This window comes from Lampris incognitus, chromosome 9 (assembly GCF_029633865.1).
Source record: "Lampris incognitus isolate fLamInc1 chromosome 9, fLamInc1.hap2, whole genome shotgun sequence".
In the NCBI taxonomy this organism is placed as follows: Eukaryota; Metazoa; Chordata; class Actinopteri; order Lampriformes; family Lampridae; genus Lampris; species Lampris incognitus.
This window is the reverse complement of record NC_079219.1, coordinates 52,006,767-52,031,537: the sequence shown is the minus strand read 5'-3', so window position 1 is coordinate 52,031,537 and position 24,771 is coordinate 52,006,767. Positions and strand designations below refer to the sequence as shown.

The following is a 24,771-nucleotide window of genomic DNA, read 5'->3' as shown; positions in this document are numbered from 1 at the left end:
GTGAAACCGGCTACCTGTAGCGACCGGCGGAGCTGCGCTGGGGGAGCGCAAGGCCTCATGGGATTGTTACTGTTGGAGTTGATTGTGTTATATGACAGTAGCCAGTAGGTATGAAGACGTTCGATATTTTACAGAAAGTACATTTTATTTTAACTCTGAGAGGACTTAAAACGAGTGGACTTGAACTTGGTCTGTACAAAATTTTTTTTTTCTTCCTCTGTATGACAAATGTATTCTCAATGCACTCATGACGGGATGATTCACCTGAGTCATTATCTGATCTTTCTATTTAAGTCTGCTTTACACATACCTATAGACGAGTTTTCCCGCCCTTACCTAGGGCGCCGGGGTGCATTGTTCTTCCGGTCTAAACAACCGTAGCCGGATGTAAACATGCAAGCCTAGATCTGCGATATCTTCAACAACATTAAACATTAAAATGGGACATTAGAAAATTAAAAGAAATTAGTTCAGGGACACATTGTGCGGTGCGTGGCTGTACTAATACACGGAAACGCCTGAATGAGTGGTTGGATAGAGACTGTTTTGCCCATCGACCTGCCACAAAACGGCAATGTCCCTGCATTCCATTGTTTTCCTTCCACAGAAAACCAACAGCAGATTTCGAATCACGGATGTGGTTGAAGGCTTTGAATTTGAAGAAACCATCGAAAAACGTCTGTTTGTTCCCATCACTACATTGCCAAAAAACCAACCAAAGAAAACCCTTTCCCTGAACTGTGGTAACCAGGTAGCTACTCGTTACACCGGAAAAGAAAAGCATGGGGTGGCCTGAATGCGGAAATGGACCGGAGCTGCCACGTAAACTTGTCTAGTCACCCTTTGCAGACACGTCACAATTATCATGTGACGAGGGAGACTGCGCCATGACGGACGGCAGGAAGTGATAGACCGGGAAATTCAAAAGCGAACAACAAAAACAAACAAAATATTGCGAAGAATGAGTAGCTATTATAGTTTAAATTTAAGTGATGGCTACCAATAGTCAGAGTAATGTTGTGGAGTTGTCCTGTGAAGTGAGTCACCTTGTAGGACGGCACAAAGAGCGATATGTGGAGAAGCTAGCGATAGCAGGGTTAGCTACCGACCCGTACCTTCTTCCTACCGATGTGCTCACGGACCAGACGAGGACCACGAAGGTGATTCTCGACAAATTCTCGCCTCACTGCTCTGGACTCCCGAGGCAGAAACCGCTTTCATTGCCTTGAAGCAACGCTTGGCCCAAAGCGCTGAACTTGCTATTCCAGATCACACCCTACCCTTCTATTTGGATGTTTCTGAAACAGACGGCACAGTAAATGGCATTCTGTTTCAGAAAAAAGGGGGGGGAAGAAGGATTTTGATGTATGCTAGCATACTGTTGGACGCCACCGAGAAGCGACACCCGCCGTGTACACAACATGCAGCAGGCGTAGCAAAAATTTTACAAAAAACAGCACACATTGTGATGGGTCACCCACTGACGGTCCTAACAACACACAGTGTAATAGCCTATGTTAACTCACAACGTTTTACTATGACACCGCTGAGACAACAGAGAATAACAAAGGCCTTGGAGGCACCAAACGTGACATTTATCCACGAAGGGATAAACATGGTGGATAGAATGGGAACGGGGGAACCACACGAATGTGAAAGACGGGTAGAACAAGAGGAAACAATAAGACCAGATTTGGAAGCTCAGGCTATACCAGGGGCTATAGTGTTGTACACGGATGGCTGTTGCTATCGGGATGAGCAAAAGGGCCTCCAGGCAGGATATGCGGTGGTAAGACAGACAGAGACAGGGCTCGAAACTGTAGTAGCAGAAAAACTAGAGGGACAAATGTCAGCACAGAGGGCTGAAATAAGAGGGCTGATTGCGGCCCTGGAGTGGGGAAAAGGAAAAAGGGTAACCATATACTCAGACTCGGCATACGCAGTAGGGGTGGTGCATTTAGAGATTCCCCAATGGCAGCGAGTGGGGTTTATCACCGCAGGAGGGAAGCCCATTAAACACAAGTCGGATATCAAGAGACTAATTGAGGTCATTCACCTACCAGAACAGGTAGCAGTGGTAAAATGTAAAGGGCACGATGTGGGAAATACTCTGGTAGCCAAGGGAAATCAGGAAGTAGATAGGGTGGCGAAGCAAGTGACAGGATATTTGACGGCTCATCAAATGATGACAACAGAACAGGAGGAAGTTAGTGAAATATGGGACCAGGAGACCATAAAATATTTTCAAGGAAAGGCAGGGATACAGGAGCAAGCAGTGTGGGTACAGCGCGGAGCAACGGAATGTGGGGGGTTATGGAGAGGACCCGATGGCCGAATAGTCCTGCCACCAGGGATTAGAAGGAAGGCTCTTTAGGAGGCCCACGGAATAGGGCATGTAGGGGCTGTTCAGATGAATCGAAATCTTTGCCATTGGTGGCATCCTTTTTTGACCGACATGACTAAATACCACGTCAAGAGTTGCCCCATTTGCACTCAGTATAATCCTCGCCCCACCATAAAACCTGAAATGGGGGGATTTCCCCTGATCTCGTGTCCAGGACAAGAGGTGGTATTGGATTATACGGATATGGGGGAAGCCAAGAGGGTGAAAGGATACCAGTATTTGTTGGTGTGTGTGGATCAATTGACAGGGTGGCCGGAGGCATGGCCGGCAAAAAAGGAAGATAGCGCCACTGTTATAAAATGCTTGATTAACCATTACATTCCTCGACATGGATTCCCCTCCAAAATCCGCTCCGACAACGGATCTCATTTCAAGGGGGCCGACCTCAGAAAGGTCGAGAGCCTATTAGGACTGAAACACGCCTTTGGGACCGTATACCATCCACAGTCCCAGGGCAAGGTAGAAAGAATGAATCAAAACCTCAAACAAAAACTGGCTAAGATTTGTGCTCAAACTAAAATGAATTGGGTTGAATCCCTTCCCTTGGCACTAATGACGATTAGGTCATCAATCAATCAGAGGACCGGGTTCACCCCATATGAATTAATGACGGGGCGACAGTTTCCGGGGCCAGGGGCGGCCTCAACGGAGGGACTAGAGTCAATGGGGGGAACTAAAAGCACATGTTTTAAAGAATTACAGGCTTTGGTTTCAGATCTCTCCCGACAGGTTGGCGAAAGACGCGCGCCAGCACCGGAATCCACCCTCCCCCAGGCGCGGTGGATCCTGTTGCGAGCCATTAAGCGGAAGTGGGCGGAGCCCCGGTGGACCGGACCCTACGAGGTGGTAGAGAGGACGTCTCACGCAGTCCGGTTGAAAGGGAAAGGAGACGTCTGGTACCATTGGAGCCAGTGTGCTGTCGCGGAGGAGCCCGGACGGACCCTAGACGCTATACAAGAGGGCCTACAGGAGGCAACGTCCCCCCAGGAAGAGAGACCAGATTCCAGCGAAGCACCAAACCACACCGTTAGCTTGGAACAGGGTGAAAGTGCTGGTAACCTCTCCCCTAGGTCATAGAGGAGCCCGGCCGGACGATCACATAGCCGGCTAGAAGAAGCCGATTCGGGAGGAACGGTCCAGCTGATCGGCGACCCAGCAGCCGGCGCCATGACGGTCAAAAGAACTCACCATCATGTAGAAATTAGGTTTGCGGTTGGGGCTCTGGCCGTGGTGATGTGGCTGACCGGGTGCGTCTGGGCTTTTGATTTAACCCAGAGCCGGGCAAAGAGGGAAGAGGTAAAAGGGGGGAAGAGTTCCGCTGTTATTTTGGTAAGTGGTGGCATAGCTCATGGGTCAATTGGACCCATCCTGTAGGGACCAAAGCCACATATCGGGTAAGGCTGTGTGACCTATTCCCCTGCCCGAAGGGGCAGGACGATTACTGGAAACGACAACCCGTTTACATATGTCGCAAGGTATTTTGGCCGAGTTGTTATAAGTGGTCTTATGTGGATGCATACACCGGGAATATCGGCACCTCCCGTAAGAAGGACTACGAGAAGTACATAAAAGTGCAGTTAGGAGGGGACGGTAAGACCCTCATGATATCCATAGAGGACACGGTAGATCAGCAGAAGGGTATTGAGTTCGGTTTGGCCGGACATGCGTTTACAGATGTTGACAAGAACCGGAGAGGCAAGGGGTTGGTGGAGCTGTGCCCATTTAAAGGTGTAAACGACACCCTGTATACCATCGGGCTCGATGTCGCGGGTAGGGATCCCCAGAGTTTCTTTCGAGTCACCTGGGTGGATCAAAAGCACGAGGATCCCGTGGTAAAACGGGTCGACCCTCATCGTATTAACCCAACTGACATAGTGTATTATGCCACCGGGTATGCGGGACGGACTATGTGGCTGGAGTGGCTCTCCGCCACCGCTGCAGAACGTGGTATGGAGGGGTGTGTAGCCTGCTCTTCGGCCCGACCCGTTCTTATTACCGTCCCTGCACCAACTCATGTGGACGACGCCGGTGGGTTTCACTGCCTGATGGCCATTATGATGAACCCAGTGCCTGTTAACTGCTCTGGCCTCTCCCTGATCTACCCAGTGGTCGGTAAGAAGGGAAAAAAGGATTTGGTCCCGCCCGCTTTTGTCCCGGTTAAAAGTAATTTTACTTGCTTCCTGAATAACAACGACACAGGTACCGACGTAGGCACTATTCCCTCAGACTGGTGCTGCCGCACGGTCAATATGACAGGCTGGGGTAATGTCACCCGTCTCACACGTCAGCGGGCCGACCTATTCTGGTACTGCGGCAGTATTACCCTCCACGCTAGGTTGCCATCCGACTGGATTGGTCACTGCGCTCTGGTCCGTCTGTCCCTCCCGGTCACCCTGATCGGTTTACACCGTTCCCAGGAATCCGGCCATCGGCCGCGCAGGGACACGTCTCCCCAAGATTTCGACTTGTCCAAAGGCGGCCCCACGTATATCGACGCTATCGGGGTGCCCCGGGGGGTTCCGGATGAGTACAAACTGGTTGACCAGGTGGCCGCCGGGTTTGAAAACATGCCCCTAATCAGTGCACTCTTCCCGGTGCTCCCCCACAAGAATGTGGATCGCATTAGCTATATCCACTACAATATCCTGAGACTGGCTAACCTGACCAGGGATGCCGTAGCAGGCTTGTCTACCTCCCTTATGACCATACAGAATAGGATGGCCCTGGATATGCTCCTAGCCGAAAAAGGGGGTGTTTGCTCTATGTTTGGGGACCAGTGTTGTACTTTCATTCCCAATAACACCGCCCCAGATGGATCTGTTACACGAGCCCTCGAGGGTCTGAGGGCATTATCACAGACCATGCATGAGCACTCTGGGATTGCCAACCCGTTTGAAAGATGGCTCGCTTCCCTATTTGGCAAGTGGAAGGGTATTGTAATGTCCCTCCTCCTTTCCCTCGGCGTATTCCTGGCTATACTAGTTACTTGCGGTTGTTGCTTCATACCCTGCCTGCGTTCCCTGGTAAACCGGCTCATCATCACGGCTATTGAGCGTAAAGACGGGGAACTACCGCCCCCTATGATGCCCCTGTTAGCCCTGAACCCTGTAGAACCGGAGTTAGAAGCCTTTTAGTGATCTCCTTAGAGATCAAAAGGGGGGATTGTTGATTGATATTACATATAATCCGAGTGTATTTGTATCACTATGTATGTAACCAAGGTATTATTTGTATTACTCTGTATGTAACCAATGTGTGCAACCAGAACAGAGGGTGAAGAAAGACACATTCATGTCGATAAAATATATTGCGTGCCTCGCACGGAATGTGTGGGGTTCCCCTCCTCTGAGGCCTTGGGAGAGATACCGTGTCCGGTGCAAGGAGGGCCCCCGCTTAAGAGTTGCAGGTCCAGACAGGATGAGCACTCCCTAAAGCTCAACCATGAAAGGGAGCATTGACCAAACCTAGTGGACAGGAAAATCAAGGTCATGTGTGATGAATGAACAAAGGAGGTTTAGCATATAAAGAAGCTGACACACAAAGAAAGTCAGACACACACGACGGATTGGCAGTGTGTCTCCAGATCTGTACTCAATAAAATCATTTTAATCTCCTAAGACGTGGTGGCTGTTTTCTTCACATCAACGGACTCGGGGACGAGGACCACGAAGGTGATTCTCGACACCATCTAGCTAGCATTGGGGTCATTCCATAGAAAGTGTTAAGTTTTAGTCCACAACATTCAAAGGGGACAAGGAGGCATAACACTGTCAGTAATGTTTTCAGTGTCTGAAGCCACTGATTCAAGTGTACCGGTTAGCATGAAGCAAAATACAATTAAATAATAAATATACAATTTGTATATTTTTAGTTGTTTTTGTTAAATTACAATCATTTTCTCATGTCCACTCTGACCATTTCTCACATTCATGTAAGGTAACACTTAAAAAATATCACATAAATCTCAGACTTTTATTGTTCTTATGAGCAAAAATACTTCCCTCTTCATATGAAATGTGTTAATTAAATTAAAAATGCATAATTTTTGGTTAAAATATATAAAAAATATATAATTATATATAATATTTGGTTATGATCAAAAACCTCAAACTTCCAAAGTCCAATCTTAACACTTTCCATGGAATGACCCGCCTGCACTAGCTGTAATTTCAGGTCCATCATAGTCAGGCTCTGCCTGCGACCCAGCTGAAACCATGGGTGTCTGTGAAGAAGGATGGAACCGTTGTGTGCGGCCACTGCACATGTAAAGCAGGCCTTGTGCTCCCACATCACGGCTCTGCTGGATACCTGGTGGTATCCACGGACGAGGTGGGTCCTCCCTATAGTCCCCGGGTCCTATGTTCCCCGCTTTGTATGAGACCGGGGAATATCGGACCTTTCTATTGCAACGGGGATTATAGGACCTTTTTAGGGGGAAACGGGGAATATGGGACCTTTTTTTTCGAAAGGGTCCTATGGCTCGGGGACTATAGGCACGGCCCCGGAAAATATCACTTTCCCAGCCAGGTGGGCGGAGAAATCTTGGATATGAGGGACCGGGTAGCGGTCCGGTGTTGTTGCGTCATTGAGCCGACGGTAGTCACCACATGGACGCCACCCACCGCCAGGCTTAGGCACTATGTGGAGGGGTGAAGCCCACGGGCTGCTGGAGCGACGGATGATGCCGAGGCGCTCCATGTTCTCAAACTCCGCCTTGGCGACAGAGAGCTTGGTCGGGTCGGGTCGAGGCGCCGAGCTCGGGCGTGCACCGGCGGGCCGGTGGTGACGATGTGGTGCTCAACCCCATGTTTGGTCGTAGATGACGAGAATGTGGGCTGAGTGAGGTCAGGGAACTCGGAGAGAAGATGGAGAAACACGTCCTCATTGGAGAGCATGCTGGACAGCCTGGCGGAGCCTGTATCGCTTAGTGCACACGCGTGTGAAGCGAAGGTGACGGCGTCAATCAGGCGTGGATTCCTGACGTCCACCAGCAGCCCATGAGCACAAAGGAAATCTGCACCGAGGAGGGGAAATGCCACGTCGGCGGTGACAAAATGCCAGCTGAACCGCTGTCCGTTAAAACACATGTCATTGTGCCTCGTGCCGTACGTACGGATAGAGCCGCCGTTAGCAGCTTCCATGGGAGGGCCGTGAGCGCCCGACAGGGCGTCCACACTCGATGCAGGTACGACACTCCTCTGCGCCCAGTGTCGCATAGGAAACACCGCCCTGAGATGGAGTCTCGCAGGAAAAGTAGCCTGTTGTCCTCCCCGCCGACGCCCATGGCCACTAGTGAGCGCCGGCCTTAGCGTTTCCCGACGAGCTGAAATTGCACGGGGAGGTGCACTTTTTCGCCTTGGCCCCGAACTTTGCATGGTAAAAGCACAGGCCGGGCTCCTGTCGCCGACCGGGGGTTGCCGCGGCGACCACCATGGAGTCACCAGGTGGTGGCGTGTGGGGGTGGGCAGGGGTGAGCGCGGACGCGCAGTGCTGCTGTTGGCTGGCCAGGAGGAACTTCTCAGCTTCTTCAGCTAGCTTGCGGCAATCGGTAATGCTGGTGTTAGCCAAAGCGGTCCGCACCTGAGCAGGCAGTTGTCGCAGAAACAGTTGGACAAAGAGGAAATCAGGTGTGTGCGCCGGTCCCAGCAGATTCAGCATTTTGTCCATAAGCTCGGATGGCTTGCTGTCACCCAAGCCTTGCAGAGAAAAGAGACGGTGGGCCCTCTCGGCGTCGGAAAGTTCAAAAATCTTCAAGAGGGGATCTTTGAGCCCCTTGTATTTGTCTGCCGCCGGAGGATTTGTAAGGAGACTCACCACTCTAATTGCAGTCGAACACCCGAGCGCCGATACCACGTAGTAGTATTTAGTAGCATCATCCGTTAGTTTGCGGATAGCAAACTGCGCTTTCGCCTGGGCGAACCATGTCGTTGCCGATGACTCCCAGAACTCTGGCAATTTGAGAGAAACCGCGTTGATTTCGTCAACCATGTTCGTTCGAAAGATTGTCTCTGATAACTACCAAGAGACAAACGTCGGGGTCACCAGTGTAGAGGAGCTCAAGCAGGAGTCGTGACAACTTTCTCTTTCGGCTACACAACGTGCACCAATTATTCCTTCCACCATTACAACAACAACAAAAAACCCGCGCAGCGGAAGTGTGTCACTGTAAACCCGAACCGAGGAAACAGCAGCTGTAAACTAACGTTCCTACTAGCTCAATAAGGGGAATTATGTAGCCCCATAACCACTACAGCCTTTAGTTTTGCTAGACCTGCTCTGGCAACCCACAACACAACAAGATGACATTTTAAAAATGTAAATATCAGTCGATCAAAAATCCACTTGCACTCTGCATTGATTGGAGATGGAGAAGTTGCCTCTTTTGCTGCCAAAATGCGCGCGCGTACTATGCGTGACGTGGCTGGGTAGGCAGTGGGCATTCACAAATCCATATTACACCCTTTTGTGCTCTCTAATGTTTTATAACAATCTGATCCTTCTTCATTCTTCCAACTGCCACAGAATTCTAGAATATTGCTGAACCACATTCCAAACGAAAACCTCAACAAAAATATTGTCAAAGTATATGAAGTTGGCCGCTCTGTTGGCCGAGCGGAATAAACCGCCGTTCTTGTGGCTGGGAGGTTCGTATCCCAGACTCGCCGTAACCGGTCACCGTCAGAGCGTCCACGGGGTAAGGCATTCATTCATTAGGCCACCCTTACCCGAGGAATAGTGGGTGTAGATCGGTATAGTGTTCGGGGACTCGTCGTTCTCCAGCGACCCCTCTGGCCCACCCGGGCGCCTGCAGCCAAGCAACTGAAAGCATTCTCCCTACGTCTCCTTCGCGGCCTGAAGGTGATGCAATCCATGCGAGGCTTCAGCGTGTAAAATAGCGAGAGCAGCCGACACGAGTTTGAAGGAAGCTAATAAAAAATAAAAATAAATAAATGAATAAAAGTTTGAAGGAAGCTGGTGTTACGACTATCTCCTTCCTGTGGAAACGTGAGCCAGGGGAGTTATTCGACAAGAGTTCCGGCCATATGCCATTGTAATCGAGTGGGATAAGGGGAAAACTAGAAATAAATTTATGAAAAAAAAGTATATTGTGGTGACCCACATCTATATATCGAGAGACATTCACCTAAGAGGACGGTCTACCTTTAAGGGAAGAGGCGAGGGGTCAGATAATGCACTTCCGCTTCCGGTTCACAGTCAGTTCAGTGTCGTTGTCAGATGTATGACATGCTAAGTTGGAGCTAGTAAACTACCTCGACTACGTCTACTCTCCTGTCTCGTTGTTTTTTAACTCCACATTGGTGACCCCGACGTGATCGAACTACTAATACGAGTATGTCTGACAACGAAGACGCCGGGAATAATGCTGCCGCGGTACCCGCTCCCGACGCCGGTGCTAACAACATGGCTATTGCTAACGCTAGCATTTACGCCGCTACTGTGAAGCTACCCGACTTTTGGCAGCATAATCCGCGGCCGTGGTTTCGACATGTGGAAGCCCAGTTCCAGCTGAGAGGGATAACGCAGGATGCAACGCAGTACTTCCACGTAGTGGCGGCGTTTGATGCATCGACAACGGCGCGAGCAATGACACTGTTGGAAGATCCGCCAGCTGCTGGCAAGTACGATGCTGTAAAGACATTCCTCCTGAAACTATTTGAACTGTCGGAGCTGGAGAAGGCAGACCGTTTACTGTCCCCGAATGGCCTCGGCCGTTGGCGTTCTTCAGTAAACAACTTTAGGTTCCTATTGGAGGGCCGACAGTTCACCGCTTTCGTGGACCACAAACCGCTGACGTTCTGTATGGCCAAAACCTCAGAACTGTGGTCTGGGCGTCAGCAGCGCCATCTCGCGGCGGTTTCCGAGTTTACCACGGACATACAACACGTGTCGGGCAAGGATAACTCCGTCGCCGACTGCCTTTCACGGGCGGTTGTTAACGCCGTTCACTTGGGACTCGACTACGCCGCTATGGCAGCGGACCAAGCCAAGGAGGCGACCGTTCAAGACTACCGGTCGACCCCTACGGCGCTACGGCTGGAGGACGTGACGTTCGACGCGGCCAACACCACCCTCCTCTGTGACGTCTCCACCGGTCAACCGCGCCCCCTGGTGCCTACTTCCTGGCGGCGCCGAGTTTTTGACACCGTCCACGGCCTTTCCCACCCGGGAGTGAAGGCCTCGACCAAGCTGGTGAGCGTCAAGTTTGTTTGGCCTGGGCTCCGTAAGGATGTTAGAGCCTGGGCCGGCTCGTGTGTGGCGTGCCAACGCGCCAAGGTGCACCGCCATACCAAGGCCCCTTTGGCGCCGTTTGTGGTTCCAGAGAGGCGGTTTGACCACGTCAATGTTGACCTGGTGGGTCCCCTGCCCCCCTCCCGTGGTTATACGTTCCTCCTCACTATTGTGGACGGGGCCACCAGGTGGCCAGAGGCTATTCCCTTGTCCTCCACGACGACAGCAGAGGTAGCACGGGCGTTCATCGGCTGCTGGGTGGCCTGTTTCGGCACGCCGGGTGACATCACGAGCGACCGGGGCTCCCAGTTTACCTCGGAGCTCTGGACGGCGGTCGCTGAGCACCTGGGGGTGAAGATCCACCGCACTACGGCGTACAACCCGCAGAGCAACGGACTTTGTGAGCGGTTCCATCGGGACATGAAAGCCGCTCTGCGGGCAAGCCTCACTGGCTGCGACTGGATGGACCGGCTCCCGTGGGTCATGCTCGGCCTGCGTTCGGCCCCGAAGGAAGACCTCCAGACCTCCTCCGCTGAGCTGGTGTATGGCCAGCCCCTGCGGGTTCCGGGGGAGTTTCTTCGGGATGCTACGGCTCCCTGGTCGGCCGCCTCTCACCTCAGTGCGTCCCAGAGCGCTGCCGGTGCCTTCGCTCCCGTTCCGATGTCTCAACACTGCCTCCCCCGGTCCTACGTCCCCAAGGATCTGCCATCGGCGAGGTATGTCTTCATTAGGCACGACAGCCATAGGTCCCCGCTGCAGCCCCCATACGACGGGCCCTTCCGCGTCCTGGAGGCGGGGGATAAGAACTTTGTGGTGGACATTGGGGACAGGCCGGAGCGGGTCGCTATAGATCGTCTCAAGCCCCCTCACTTGGACATTGGGGAGCCAATGCAATTGGCCCTACCCCCGCGGCGGGGACGCCCTCCTAGGTCGGCCCCGGCACCTGCCTCTGTTCCTGCTTCGGCCCCGCCTATGGCCCGGATTTCGGCCCCATCTGTTTCCCCTCCTGTGAAGCGCAGCCGTTATGGCCGCAGGGTCCGCCCCCCGACTCGTCACCTGTTTTCCCCGTGACTTTGCACTATGTCATTGACTGTTCTGTTGTAGAGTCTATTTTTATGTTCATGACTTGCACTTTTGCTGTTTTGCATTGTTTTGTGTAGGTGAATTCTGGGGGGGGCCTGTGTGGTGACCCACATCTATATATCGAGAGACATTCACCTAAGAGGACGGTGTACCTTGTACCTTTAAGGGAAGAGGCGAGGGGTCAGATAATGCACTTCCGCTTCCGGTTCACAGTCAGTTCAGTGTCGTTGTCAGATGTATGACATGCTAAGTTGGAGCTAGTAAACTACCTCGACTACGTCTACTCTCACGTCTCCTGTCTCGTTGTTTTCTAACTCCACAATATGAAGTTTTATATATGTTTTGATAGCTGTGAAACACCATTACCTCGCCTTAGAGCTCCCAAACCATTGTGGATTTCATTGCGGTCACTACAAACAGCAGTTATGAGATACTATTTGTGAGTATTGTTGAAACATAACCTGAAAAGAACACAAACACAGCACAAAGAAACAACCTTTGTGGTAAAAATATGTAATTTAATATATGTAAAATACACAAATACATATATTTAAATTATGTACAATTTCATTAATCCATTTCCAGTATTATGATGTATAAAAATGACTGATAGCAGAACTGAGAGTGAATTCATGCAAATAAACTGGGTGCTGAGGTGACAGAGCATATGTATTCAGGTCACCTATAGATCAGTTAAAACACTCGTTTTGGGCAATACATGTGAAAATAGCAGTTAGTCACTGAGGGCATGCTTTTACCCAAAACCATTTAGAAGCAAACTTATAAGATACAAAGTGTCATCAGCATATTCGGTGTCAAATGGTGAGAAGGTAAACATATAATAGCATGGATCCCATCATTATTGCTTCTCCTGTGCAGTTAGATCCCCGTCCAGCTCAACTGGAGCAGTAGATTGACAGGCGGACTGGTGCATGTGTTGTGGTGAAGAGGGAGCTGAGCCGGAAGGCAAAGCTCTCAATTTACCAGTCAATCTTCGTTCCAACCCTCACAAGTGGCTGAAGTGAGTTTCGTCTGTAGGGTGTCTGGGCTCAGCCTTAGAAATAGGGTGAGGCACCCTATTTCACCCGGAAGGAGCTCGGAGTAGAGCCGCTGCTCCGAGCCAGTTGAGGTGTTTCAGGCATCTGATCAGGATGCCTCCTGGGAGCCTTCCACTGGAGGTTTTCCGGGTACATCCAACTGGGAGGAGACCCCGGGCTAGACCCAGAACTCGCTGGAGAGACTACATGTCCAATCTGGCCTGAGAACACCTTGGGATCCCCCAGGAGGAGCTGGAGGGCATTGCTGGGGAGAGGGACGTCTGGAGTGCCCTACTTAGCTTGCTGCCACCCACCGCGACCCGACCCCGGAGAACCGGCTGATGATGAGATGAGATGAGATGAGATGTTGTATAGATTTGTAAAATCCATTACTAAACACTTCAGTTCAGCTAACCAAACAGTTGCATGCCTTTGTGAACTCTACACTTGTGTAGATTTGTAAAAATGAACAATTCAGTTCCCTAAGTAGCAAGTAGCCTAGCCTAGCAAGTAGCCTCGTTTCAAGCTAGGTTGATCGGAGTGCAGTTTCCAAAGGTTTTCAATTCTGTTTTATGTTGAATGTGTGAACTGGACCGCTCGTGCTTGACTAGCGCTGCAGGCAGGTTCTTCGGGTCACAGTAGCCGGTATCTACCCCATACATTGTCCTGCTGTCTGGAAAACAGCAAACAAGGGAAGCAGTACAGCCTACTGGTGGTAGCATCGGAGTCGCATAGCCACTCTTTCCTTATGTACCAATGATCGGGTGATTTTCTGCCCTTTAAGCTGGTAGAGGTCAGGGAGAGCTGGTGTAGGCCTGCCTTGCTTGAGGACAAGTAATTTTTGCTGGTAATCCAGTTTATTAAAACTTTGAAGACGTACGATTGTCGACATTACTGATTTCGCTCTGATTTGTAGCTAAGCTGTTCAAATTCAAATGAGCTAGCTCGCTTCATCCGTCCATTCATCCATTATCCAAGCCGCTTTATCCGAATCCGGGTCGCGGGGATGCTGGAGCCTATCCCAGCAGTCACTGGGTGGCAGGCGGAGAGACACCCTGAACAGGCCGCCAGGCCATCACAGGGCAAAAAGAAGCTTGCTTTATTGATATGACAAATATCTATGGCATTGTAGCAGTTTAGCACCTTGACGGCTCTGGTTGGCTCGCACTCCCGTCGTAAGCAGTGCCTTTCCTCGTCCGTTGATTTCGCCTTAAGCTACGCAATACGCACGTGCAAACTCCAAAATTCACAACGTTAAAGGCAATCCTGAAAAAAGCAGAGCCTACCCTTCCCATTAAAAAAAGCAGACGAGCTTGCTTGTGCACTATACGGCATTTTGCTCTTAGAAATTTAAGGGCTTAAAAAGGACAAGGACTTAAAAATATAATTAAGAATATGTTATAACGCAGCATACTTGTAACTAGAGTGAGATTTTTATACGTTGTTATGAATTTGTTGTATGGTTATTTTGATTAAATGACCCTGCCTACCCTGACCACGCGTCATTGCTCAACACCATCAAAAGGCTCAGCATGTGGTCAGAGCATAATGGCTGATTTCACCAATGAAATGCTAAAGTTGCATGGATGCTAGGCTAGTGAGAGACTTCTGACTGACACATGTCTGTCTTCCCATGATGTCTTTGTAAAGACAGTACCTGACGAGAAAAAAAGTGGGCCACAGTTGTGAGAATAACAAGTCTGGAAATAAGCAGCACCATGACGTTTTAAGAAAAAACATGTTTAAAAGAACTCACCCGAAGTTTCTTTGATGAGAAGTGAGCGGCTGAATTTCGGTCTTCAATGCACGACCTGTCTGAGCACGTCGAGAGGAGTGAGGCTGGACCGGATGGATCTGCAAGGAACAACCCTCCAAGCACTTATTTTCCTTCTCTGTCTCGCTCTCGCTCTCGCTCTCGCTCTCGCTCTCGCTCTCCGAGTGTGTGTGTGTGTGTGTGTGTGTGTGTGTGTGTGTGTGTGTGTGTGTGTGTGTGTGTGTGTGTGTGTGTGTGTGTGTTTGTTGCTGCTCAGGAATGTGGAAATGTCTGTAGGATACTGTGGAGCATTGTTTCATTGTTTGCCTCCAAAAAAAAAAGTTTTTTTTGATACTTAGTGAACTACCCGATTAGAATAAAGTTGCCTATTTTTATTATTTTTTTTAGACCGCATGGTCTAAAAGAATTTTGAAAAGGGGGACTGGAGTGTGTGCTCCAATTATCGGGGCATCATATTGCCCAGCCTCCCCGGGGAAGTCTATTCTAGGGTGCTGGAAAGGAGGCTCCGTCCGATCGTGGAACCTCGGATCCAGGAGGATCAATGCGGATTGCGTCCTGGCAGTGGAACAATGGACCAACTCTTTACCCTTGCGGAAGTGCTGAGGGGGGCATGGGAGTTTGACCAGCCAGTCTACATGTGTTTTGTGGACTTGCAGAAGGCTTATGACTGTGTACCCCGGGGCACTCTGTGGGGGGTACTGCGGGAGTATGGGGTACCGGGGCAGTTGCTACAAGCCATCCGGTCCCTGTATAACCAAAGTGAGAGCGGTGTCCGCATTCTTGGGACAAAGTCAAACACGTTTTTGGTGGGTGTCGGACTCCGCCAAGGTTGTCCCTTGTCTCCGATTCTGTTTGTGATATTCATGGACAGGATCTCAAGGCGCAGCCCAGGTGAGGAGTGTGTCCGAATTGGGAACCTCAGAATTGCATCTCTGCTCTTCGCAGATGATGTGGTTTTGTTGGCTTCATCAGAACACGACCTCTAGTGCGCACTGGGGCGGTTTGCAACTGAGTGTGTAATGGCTGGGATGAGAGTCAGCACCTCCAAGTCGGAGGCCATGGTTCTCTACCGGAAAATGGTGGATTGCTCCCTCCGGGTTGGGGATGAGTTGTTGCCTCAAGTGAAGGAGTTCAAGTATCTCGGGGTCTTGTTCATGAGTGAGGGTAGGATGGAGTGGGAGATTGACAGGCGGATTGGTGCAGCATCAGCAGTAATGCGGACGTTGTACCGGACCGTTGTGGCGAAGAGGGAGCTGAGCCAGAAGGTAAAGCTCTCAATTTACCAGTCAATCTTCGTTCCAACCCTCACCTATGGTCATGAGCTTTGGATAGTGACTGAAAGGGTGAGATCGCGGATGCAAGCGGCTGAAATGAGTTTCCTCCGTAGGGTGCCCGGGCTCAGCCTTAGAGATATGGTGAGGAGCTCGGACATCCGGAGGGAGCTCGGGGTAGAGCCGTTGCTCCTTTGCGTCGAAAGGAGCCAGTTTAGGTGGTTCGGGCATCTGATTAGGATGCCTCCTGGGCGCCTTCCTTTGGCTGTTTACCGGTCACGGCCAACTGGGAGGTAGACCAGGAACTCGCTTGCGGGACTGCATGTCCAGTCTGGCCTGGGAACGCCTTGGGATCCTCCAGGAAGGGCTGGAGGGCGTTGCTGGGGAGAGGGACATCTGGAGTGCCCTACTTAGCTTGCTGCCACCGCAACCCGACCCCGGCTGAAGATGAATGACTGAATGAACGAACAGACCCTATGGTTGTCAAGCGGGCCAAAAGTGCAGTGAGTTGGAGAGTAGAAGTGGATCTGAGAGTGCGGGAGGGCATGTGGATATGAAGGATTTCAGAAAGACACGAAGGAGCTAGGTTATTAAGGGTCTTAAAGGTGAGAAGCAGTATCTTGAAGTCAATACGGCATTTAACAGGGAGCCAGTGGAGTTGGTGAAGAACAGGAGTGATAAGATCTATGGAAGGAGTTCTGCTAATGATACGGGCAGCTGAATTCTGGACCAATTGAAGTTTCTATTGCTTCTATTACTCTTTCCCATATCTTCATGCTGTGGCTGATCAATTTTATACCTCTGTAGTTGCTACAGCTCTCCACATCACCCTTATTCTTGAAAATCCCTTTCCAAGATTGCGTTAAACAATCTAGTTAAAAACTCCACTGCCATCTCTCCTAAACACCTCAATGCCTCCACAGGTATGTCATCTGGACCAACTGCCTCTCCACTCTTCATAGCTGCCCTCACTTCATCATTGCTAATCCACCGCACTTCCTGATTCATTATCCCCACATCAACCAAACTTCTCTCATTTTCTTCATTCATCAGCCCCTCAAAGTACTCCTTCAACCTTCTCACCACTCTCTCCTCGCTTGTCAGCACATTTCCATCTCTATCCTTTGTCACCCTAACCTGCTGCACATCCTTGCCAGCTCAGTGCCTTTGTCTAGGCAATCGGTACAAGTCCCTTTCTCCATCCTTAGTCTCCAACCTCTCATACAACTCACTATACACTTTTTCCTTTGCCTTCACCCCTTCTCACTTTCCTTTCCGCTGCATCTCCTTGTACTCCTAATTTTTTCATTGCTCTGACTATCCCACTTCTTCTTTGCCAACCTCTTCCTGTACATACTTTGCTGTACTTCCTCATTCCACCACCAAGTCTATTTGTGTTCTTTCCTCTGTCCAGACGACACTACCACCCTGTGTCTGTCTTAACCCCACCCTGAGCTCCATACAACAGTCTTCCTTCTTCCACTTCCACCATTTGATCATTGGCTCTGCCTTCGCTCTCTTCCTCTTCTTGATCTCCAAAGTTATCCTACAGACCACCATCCAATGCTGCCTAGCTACATTCGGCCCTGTCACCACCTTTCAGTCTCCAGTCTCTTTCAGATTGCACCTCCTGTGTTATGCTCGCGCACCAGAACCTGACCCGTGTGGCGAAACCCAAGACAGACAGACACGAGATAACTTCCAAAGGGAGGTTTTATTGTGGGAGGGAAATGTATGGTGAAAAAAGGCGTTCTGTTAGTGGGATGTGTGAATAAACTATGTGTGGTGTCCCGTGGTTTGCGTGAATAACTATGTGTGAGTGTTTTTAGCCAATGTGTGGTGCGGTATGTAAATGACCAGGAGGTGTTGAAAAAATGTGCGTGCACCTGGCGAGAAAGTCCAGTCCGTGATCCAAGGGGGGTTGTCCGAGAAAGTCCAGGTCCGAGATCCGGGAAGTCGAGTCCGAAAGGAGGGGTCCAGATAGAGGGACAAGGGGGGAGATCGCAGGAGAGGTCCGGGGAGAAACGTGAAGGTCGCTGGGGACGAGGGAGACGCGGGGAGCCGTGGAAATCGCGGAGGGAGAGTCTTGGGAGGAAAGAGACACGAAGATAAGACACTGGGGAATAAACAGAATGCAAGGAACGCTGGAGGGCTTGTCAGAACTTTACCGCAGGGTTCAGTACGTCGAAGCCCGGAGTGGTGTTCTGGGAGACCTCTTGTAGAAGGCTGCCTGACTGCCACAGGTGTGCCTGATGGATGATGGCAAACACCTGGTGCAGTGCAGCGCTCGTCTCCTCAGAGCGCGAGCCGAGCGCTCGGATGTTTCCGGCACGTCCGAGCTGGGGGAGTGGCTTGAACGTGCCGGGGAGGCAGCTCGGGGCGGTGTAACCACAACAGGACCCCCCCCTCCTACGGGAGACACCGGGCAACCGTCCGATGGCGTTGGGGTGGGCCCGATAGAACTTCTCCAGGAGTGCGGGGTCGGCCAGGTAGGACCGGGGAACCCAGCTGCGGTCCTCGGGCCCATAGCCAACCCAGTCCACCAGGTATTGGTACCCACGCCCCCGGCGGCGTACGGCGAGCAGCTGGTCGACATCCCAGACCATGTCACCACCGTCGAGGACCCTGGGGGGTGGAGGAGCTTGGACAGGGGGCTGGTGGCTACCGGTTTGAGGCGCGAGACATGGAAGACGGGATGGATCTTGAGTGAGGTAGGGAGATGGAGACGCACCGCCGAAGGGTTGACGATGCGGTCGATGGTGTAGGGACCGACGTAGCGGGGAGCCAGCTTCCGGTTGAGGGTAGGGAGGGGCAGGTCCCGGGCCAGGAGCCATACCCTCTGGCCAGGTCGATAAGCTGGGGCCGGCACTCTCCGCCGGTTGGCGCTGCGCCCGCTCTGTAGCTCGCAACATAGCGGCCCGGGCGGTCTTCCAAACGCGCCGACATCGGCGGAGATGGGCCCTCGTGGACGGGACCGCCACCTCCAACTCCTGATGGGGGAACAGAGGGGGTTGATAGCCCAGGGAACACTCGAAGGGGGACAAACCGGTAGCCGAACTCTCCATGGAGTTGAGCGAGTACTCCACCCAGGGCAGGTACTTGCTCCAGGAGGCGGGGTTGCTGGGGGTAACGCAACGCAAAGCCGCCTCAAGGGCTTGATTGGCCCGCTCTGCCTGCCCATTGGTCTGGGGGTGATACCCGGAGGAGAGGCTGACCGTGGCCCCAATCCCCTTACAGAAGGCCTGCCATACCTTCGAAGTGAACTGGGGACCACGGTCAGAGACAATGTCCAGGGGAATCCCATGAGGTCGGACGACGTGGGAGACGAGAAGGTCCGCCGTCTCGGCTGCAGAGGGGAGTTTGGTGAGGGCAACAAAATGGACGGCCTTGGAAAACCGGTCGACAATGGTCAGAATGGTGTCATTGCCTTGGGACACGGGGAGGCCAGTTACGAAGTCCAAGGCAATGTGGGACCAAGGTCGGCCGGGGACAGGAAGGGGGCGCAGGAGACCTGCTGGAGGGCGATGGAGAGCCTTGCTGCGGGCGCAGGTGGTGCAGGCTGCCACGAACTCTCTGGTGTCTGCCTCCATGGTGGGCCACCAGAAACCCCTGCGGATGAAGGCCGCCGTTCGGTAGACACCGGGGTGGCAGGCAAGATGGCTGGAGTGGCCCCACTCCAGCACCTGGGGCCGGACAGAGGGAGGCACAAATAGCCGGTTCCGGGGTCCATTGCCTGGGTCGGGATGGGCGCGCTGGGCCCTTCTCACCACTGATTCGATGGCCCAGGTGACGGCACCCACCACCCGGGCCGGGGGAAGGATGGTGTCTGGGGCGTCAGGGGACCCCTCGGGAAACAGATGGGAGAGGGCGTCTGCCCTGACGTTCTTGGTGCCCGGGCGGTAGGTGAGGGTGAAGTCGAACCGGCTGAAGAAGAGCCCAGCGCGCCTGCCTGGGGTTGAGCCTCTTAGCCGTCCGTACGTAGGTCAGGTTTTTGTGATCGGACCATACGATGAACGGCTGCCCTGCTCCCTCCAGCCAGTGTCTCCACTCCTCTAGGGCGGCGTGGACGGCCAGCAACTCCCTGTTGCCGATGTCATAATTCTTCTCCGCAGGACTGAAACGCCGGGAGAAGGCGCACGGGTGGATCTTCTGGTCCTCCTCCGACCGCTGGGAGAGGACGGCTCCGATGCCCGTGTCCGATGCGTCCACCTCCACGATGAACTGTCTGCACGGGTCCGGGTGGGCGAGCACCGGAGCCGTTGTGAACAGCCTCTTCAGGGCCAAGAAGGCGGCTTCCGCCTCCGAGGTCCAGGAGAAGGGGCGGAGGTTGGAGGTGAGTGCAGTGAGGGGGGCGGCCACACGGCTGAACCCCCTGATGAAGCGCCGGTAGAAGTTTGCAAACCCCAGGAAGCGCTGGAGTTGCGTCCTGTTGGTGGGCCGCGCCCACTCCTCCACCGCTCGGGTCTTCCTGGGGTCAGTGCGGACGAGCCCCTTCTCCACGATGTGGCCAAGGAACTCCACGGAGGCGGAGTGGAACACGCACTTCTCGGCTTTCACGAAGAGCCTGTTCTCCAGCAGCCGTTGGAGGACCAGGCGGACATGCTGGTGGTGTTTCTCCTCAGTCCTGGAGAACACGAGTATGTCATCCAGGTACACCACCGCGAACGTGTTCAGCATGTCCCGGAGCACGTCGTTGACCAATGCCTGGAAGACGGCCGGGGCGTTGGTGAGGCCGAAGGGCATAACGAGGTACTCGAAATGCCCTAGGTGGGTGTTGAAGGCGGTCTTCCATTCATCCCCTTCCCGGATGCGCACCAGGTGGTACGCGCTGCGCAGGTCCAGCTTCGTGAACACCGTGGCGTGAGTGAGTGGCTCGAACGTGGAACTCATAAGGGGGAGTGGGTATTTATTTTTCACCGTGATATTATTTAACATTCGATAATCTATGCAAGGCCTCAGGCTGCCCTCCTTCTTTGCCACAAAAAAGAAGCCCGCCGCCACCGGGGAAGACGAGAGCCTTATGATTCCTGAGGCCAGGGACTCTGATATAATTGCGCATAGCCTCCTTCTCTGGGACGGAGAGGTTATACAACCGACCGGTGAGAAGGGCGGCCCCGGGAAAGATCTATGGCACAATCATAGGGACGGTGAGGGGGGAGGGAAAGTGCTGTGTGTGATTTTACCAAGTGAACGTCCATCTAGGGCTTGGGCTGTGAGGGGTGTGTCTAGGGGGACGAGTGGAATGCCGGCCTGCCGGGCCAGCGAGGTGTCCATCAAACACTCGTCCGCCCCCGAATCCAGGAGTGCACCAACAGACAGTGAGCGGTTACCCCAGGTGAGAGTGATCGGAAAAGGTGGTTGTGCTCCTTCTTGGGCTGGGGCTGAGGAAGGGTCGTCAGGCTCACTAGGACACCCCTCACTAGTGAGCCGGGTCTTTTTGGGCGAGTCGGGCAGGCCTTGATATAGTGGCCCGACCTCCCGCAGTAGAGGCAGAGGTGGCCATGCATCCTCTGCTCCCTAACTTCCAGCGGGAGCCGTGACCGACCCAACTGCATGGGCTCCTCCTCCGGCCTGGATCCAGAAGCCACCCAGGGTTGCGAGGGGGAGTGTGAGGGTGGAGAGAGCCCACGGGACGCTGACCCAGGGAAGGCACCGGTAGGACGGACGGGGGTTGGTCTATGGGAGGGGCCAGCGCGCGGGGCGCGTTCCTGGCGCCGCTCCCGCAGCCGTTCGTTCATCAGGAGGGCGAGGGTGACGAGCTCGCTGAAGGAGGCAGGGCGGTCCCGAACGATAAGATCTTTGATGGGCTCGCTCAGCCCCCTCCTGTACGCGCTCTTGAGCGCAGTGTCATCCCACCCACTGTCTGCCGTGAGTATCCTTACCTCCAAGGAATACTCTGCCACCGACCTGGCTCCCTGTTGGATGGAATGGAGGCGGCCGGCAGCGTCCTGCCCGTCAGCTGGGTGGTCGAACACCAGATTGAACTCGCGGCGGAAGGCACCATAGTCCGAGGCGAGCTGCTCGGTATGGCCTACCGCCGCTATGGCCCAGCTGAGGGCTTTGCCGGTGAGGAGGGACATGACAAGGGCTACCTTGGTCTCTCCTGTCCTATACCTAGCTGGCTGGTGTTTGAACAGGAGCTCACACTGACCAAGGAAACCCCTGCACAGCTCGAACTCCCCACCGAAGGCCTTGGGGCAGGGGAGGTTAGGCTCGCACCGGGGGTCCAGTGGGGGTTGACTCGGAGGGGGAACGTCGGGACCAGGAACGGGGAAACCGGAGGCCGAGCTGGGGGCAGAGACCGAGGCCAGGGCAGGGTGGTCGCTCATCCTGGAGACCGCTGTGGAGAGTGCAGCGATCTGCGCGGTGAGGGTATCTAACGCGCTCGTCGCGGCCTGGGAGCCGGACTGAAGATCGCTGATCTCTCCGGTGAAGGCAGTAGTAAGCTCTGAGCAGAGAGAGGCAAGTTGGCAACTGTGACTTCTTACTACTGCCTCTAGGGGGACGGAGCTCTGGGGCGTCACAGGGACCGTCCGCTCCTTGGGTTTGCCTGGGTCCATAATGGCTTCGACGTTCTGTTATGCTCGCGCACCAGAACCTGACCCGTGTGGCGAAACCCAAGACAGACAGACACGAGATAACTTCCAAAGGGAGGTTTTATTGTGGGGAGGAAATGTATGGTGAAAAAAGGCGTTCTGTTAGTGGGATGTGTGAGTAAACTATGTGTGGTGTCCCGTGGTTTGCGTGAATAACTATGTGTGAGTGTTTTTAGCCAATGTGTGGTGCGGTATGTAAATGACCAGGAGGTGTTGAAGAAATGTGCGTGCACCTGGCGAGAAAGTCCAGTCCGTGATCCAAGGGGGGTTGTCCGAGAAAGGCCAGGTCCGAGATCCGGGAAGTCGAGTCCGAAAGGAGGGGTCCAGATAGAGGGACAAGGGGTAAGCTGGCACCTTTATGACCCTTGTCACCCTGAAAAAAGACGACTTTTTTTGTGAATGGTAGGTCGGGAGTTAAGCTGACCCCGTTTTCCCATCAACCTTTTCATACTCGCAAATTATTTTTCATATTTGGGCCTCGGTTTGCTTGTACACAAAACAAAGTACGTTAAAATGGCCCTCTGACCTTCTGTTCATTTTCTCTGAACAATCCTTTCATCAGTGCTGTTCATCATAGACACCGGCTGTGCAAACCTCGACTATGTGCAAGAAGTCATCTTTTAACGCGATAGGCTTCAAACTGTTGAAGGTCTCCAAGCTTTCATTTTTCTTGATTAAGGAATACCACAGCAGCAGTTCACAATCAGGTCCTCAGGCACCAGCCAGTACTGTTGGTTCTCTGTTCTGTAAGTTAACTCATTCACATCCACCCGCTAACCAGCTTACCTTAACTAAACTGATCACTAGCTTAGTTAAAGTAGCCTACGTATTTCCCTTGCAGTATTCAAAATATGCTCACAAGTCATGAGCACCTAAGAGTTCTGTCCTTTGGATAGAATTTGCTTGTAAAAGTTAACACTTGAGGGCGGCACGGTGGCGCAGTGGTTAGCGTGGTCGCCTCACAGCAAGCAGGTCCTGGGTTTGAGCCCCGGGGTAGTCCAACCTTGGGGGTCGTCCCGGGTCATCCTCTGTGTGGAGTTTGCATGTTCTCCCCGTGTCTGCGTGGGTTTCCTCCGGGTGCTCCGGTTTCCTCCCACAGTCCAAAGACATGTAGGTCAGGTGAATCGGCCGTACTACATTGTCCCTAGGTGTGAATGTGTGTGTGTCGGCCCTGTGTGATGGCCTGGTGGCCTGTACAGGGTGTCTTCCCACCTGCCACCCAATGACTGCTGGGATAGGCTCCAACATCCGAGCAGCATAAGCGGTTTGGATAATAGATGGATGGACATCCACCCGTTGTTCCCTTTATTCCAGCCCCCAGTCAGGAAGGGTTTTATTCCTGGAACAACAGGTGGATGTAGTAAACTAGCTGGCAGAATAGAAAACCAGCAATACTGATTGGTACCTGAGGACCCGGTTGAGAACCACAGAAGTGACTACATTGTATTTGACTGAGGGAGCTTAGTACAGTGAATTGACGCACTCCTCAAATCTCACCATTGGCAGGGTCAAGCTACAATGCGGGGGGGGGGTGAAGAAGAGGCGAAAATGTACTTCCGGTTCGATTCAGGCGGCATGGAGGACAACCGATGTCAGTGAGTATTGACCAGCAGATGGTGCTGGTGGCTAATACTGATGCATAAACCCAAAGATCAACCATTTTGTGTCCTCTTGTATGTACACCACGTTCGAGTGCCTCTTTCATCCATGTTATATGCTGTTGTTTAAAAATTATTGCAGGCTCCTATATACACTGCAACCTGTTGAGACAGATGGACCGACCCATAAACGGACAAATATCTAATATACTGTATAACTGACCAATCCTTAAGGAATCGATGCCGGGCAGTCATCAGCAGTATCATAGAACATCGTTGTCACCATCACATAAAGACAGAAATATCTTTAAAAAAACTGCCCTGGAGAAAAACAAATGACAGTCCCGTAGACATCATTAAATACTTTATTAATTTTCACTGCACATACTCAGTTCAGGGACACACGTGTCATTATGGATTTGTTACATGAATATCTATTGCACTATAGATATCGTTCATTTAAAAATACATGTTATGAGGTGGCGTTTGACTTGCATGGTACCAATATAAATCTCTTCTTCATAGAGGTTGGTATGTTAACTTTAAAATAAGGTATATATCAAGACACAGAATTTTGGTACACACCATGTACAGTACTTAACACTGAAAACCCAAGAGCAAACAGAGCACAACCCACTTAACTACCCCCCTCCCCACCCCCGCCAAGTCATTTACAGCAGATAGCACGAAGCGCCAAAATGGTTTCCTGAAGGCCGATATAGATCTTGCTTTGAAGAGGAGATGAGCCTTGAGCCTAA

At 52.3% G+C, this 24,771-nt stretch overlaps 1 protein-coding gene across 1 annotated transcript in view; it reads right to left on the bottom strand.

The window, feature by feature from the left end:
• Positions 1-14,622, bottom strand: part of tlr18 (toll-like receptor 18) — a 55,444-nt gene extending 40,822 nt beyond the window's left edge. Inside the window, exon 1 of the mRNA XM_056287013.1 lies at positions 14,531-14,622. The gene's annotated coding sequence lies outside the window, so the exon portion shown is untranslated. The remainder of the gene's footprint in view (positions 1-14,530) is intronic.
• Positions 14,623-24,771: the final 10,149 nt, after the last annotated feature.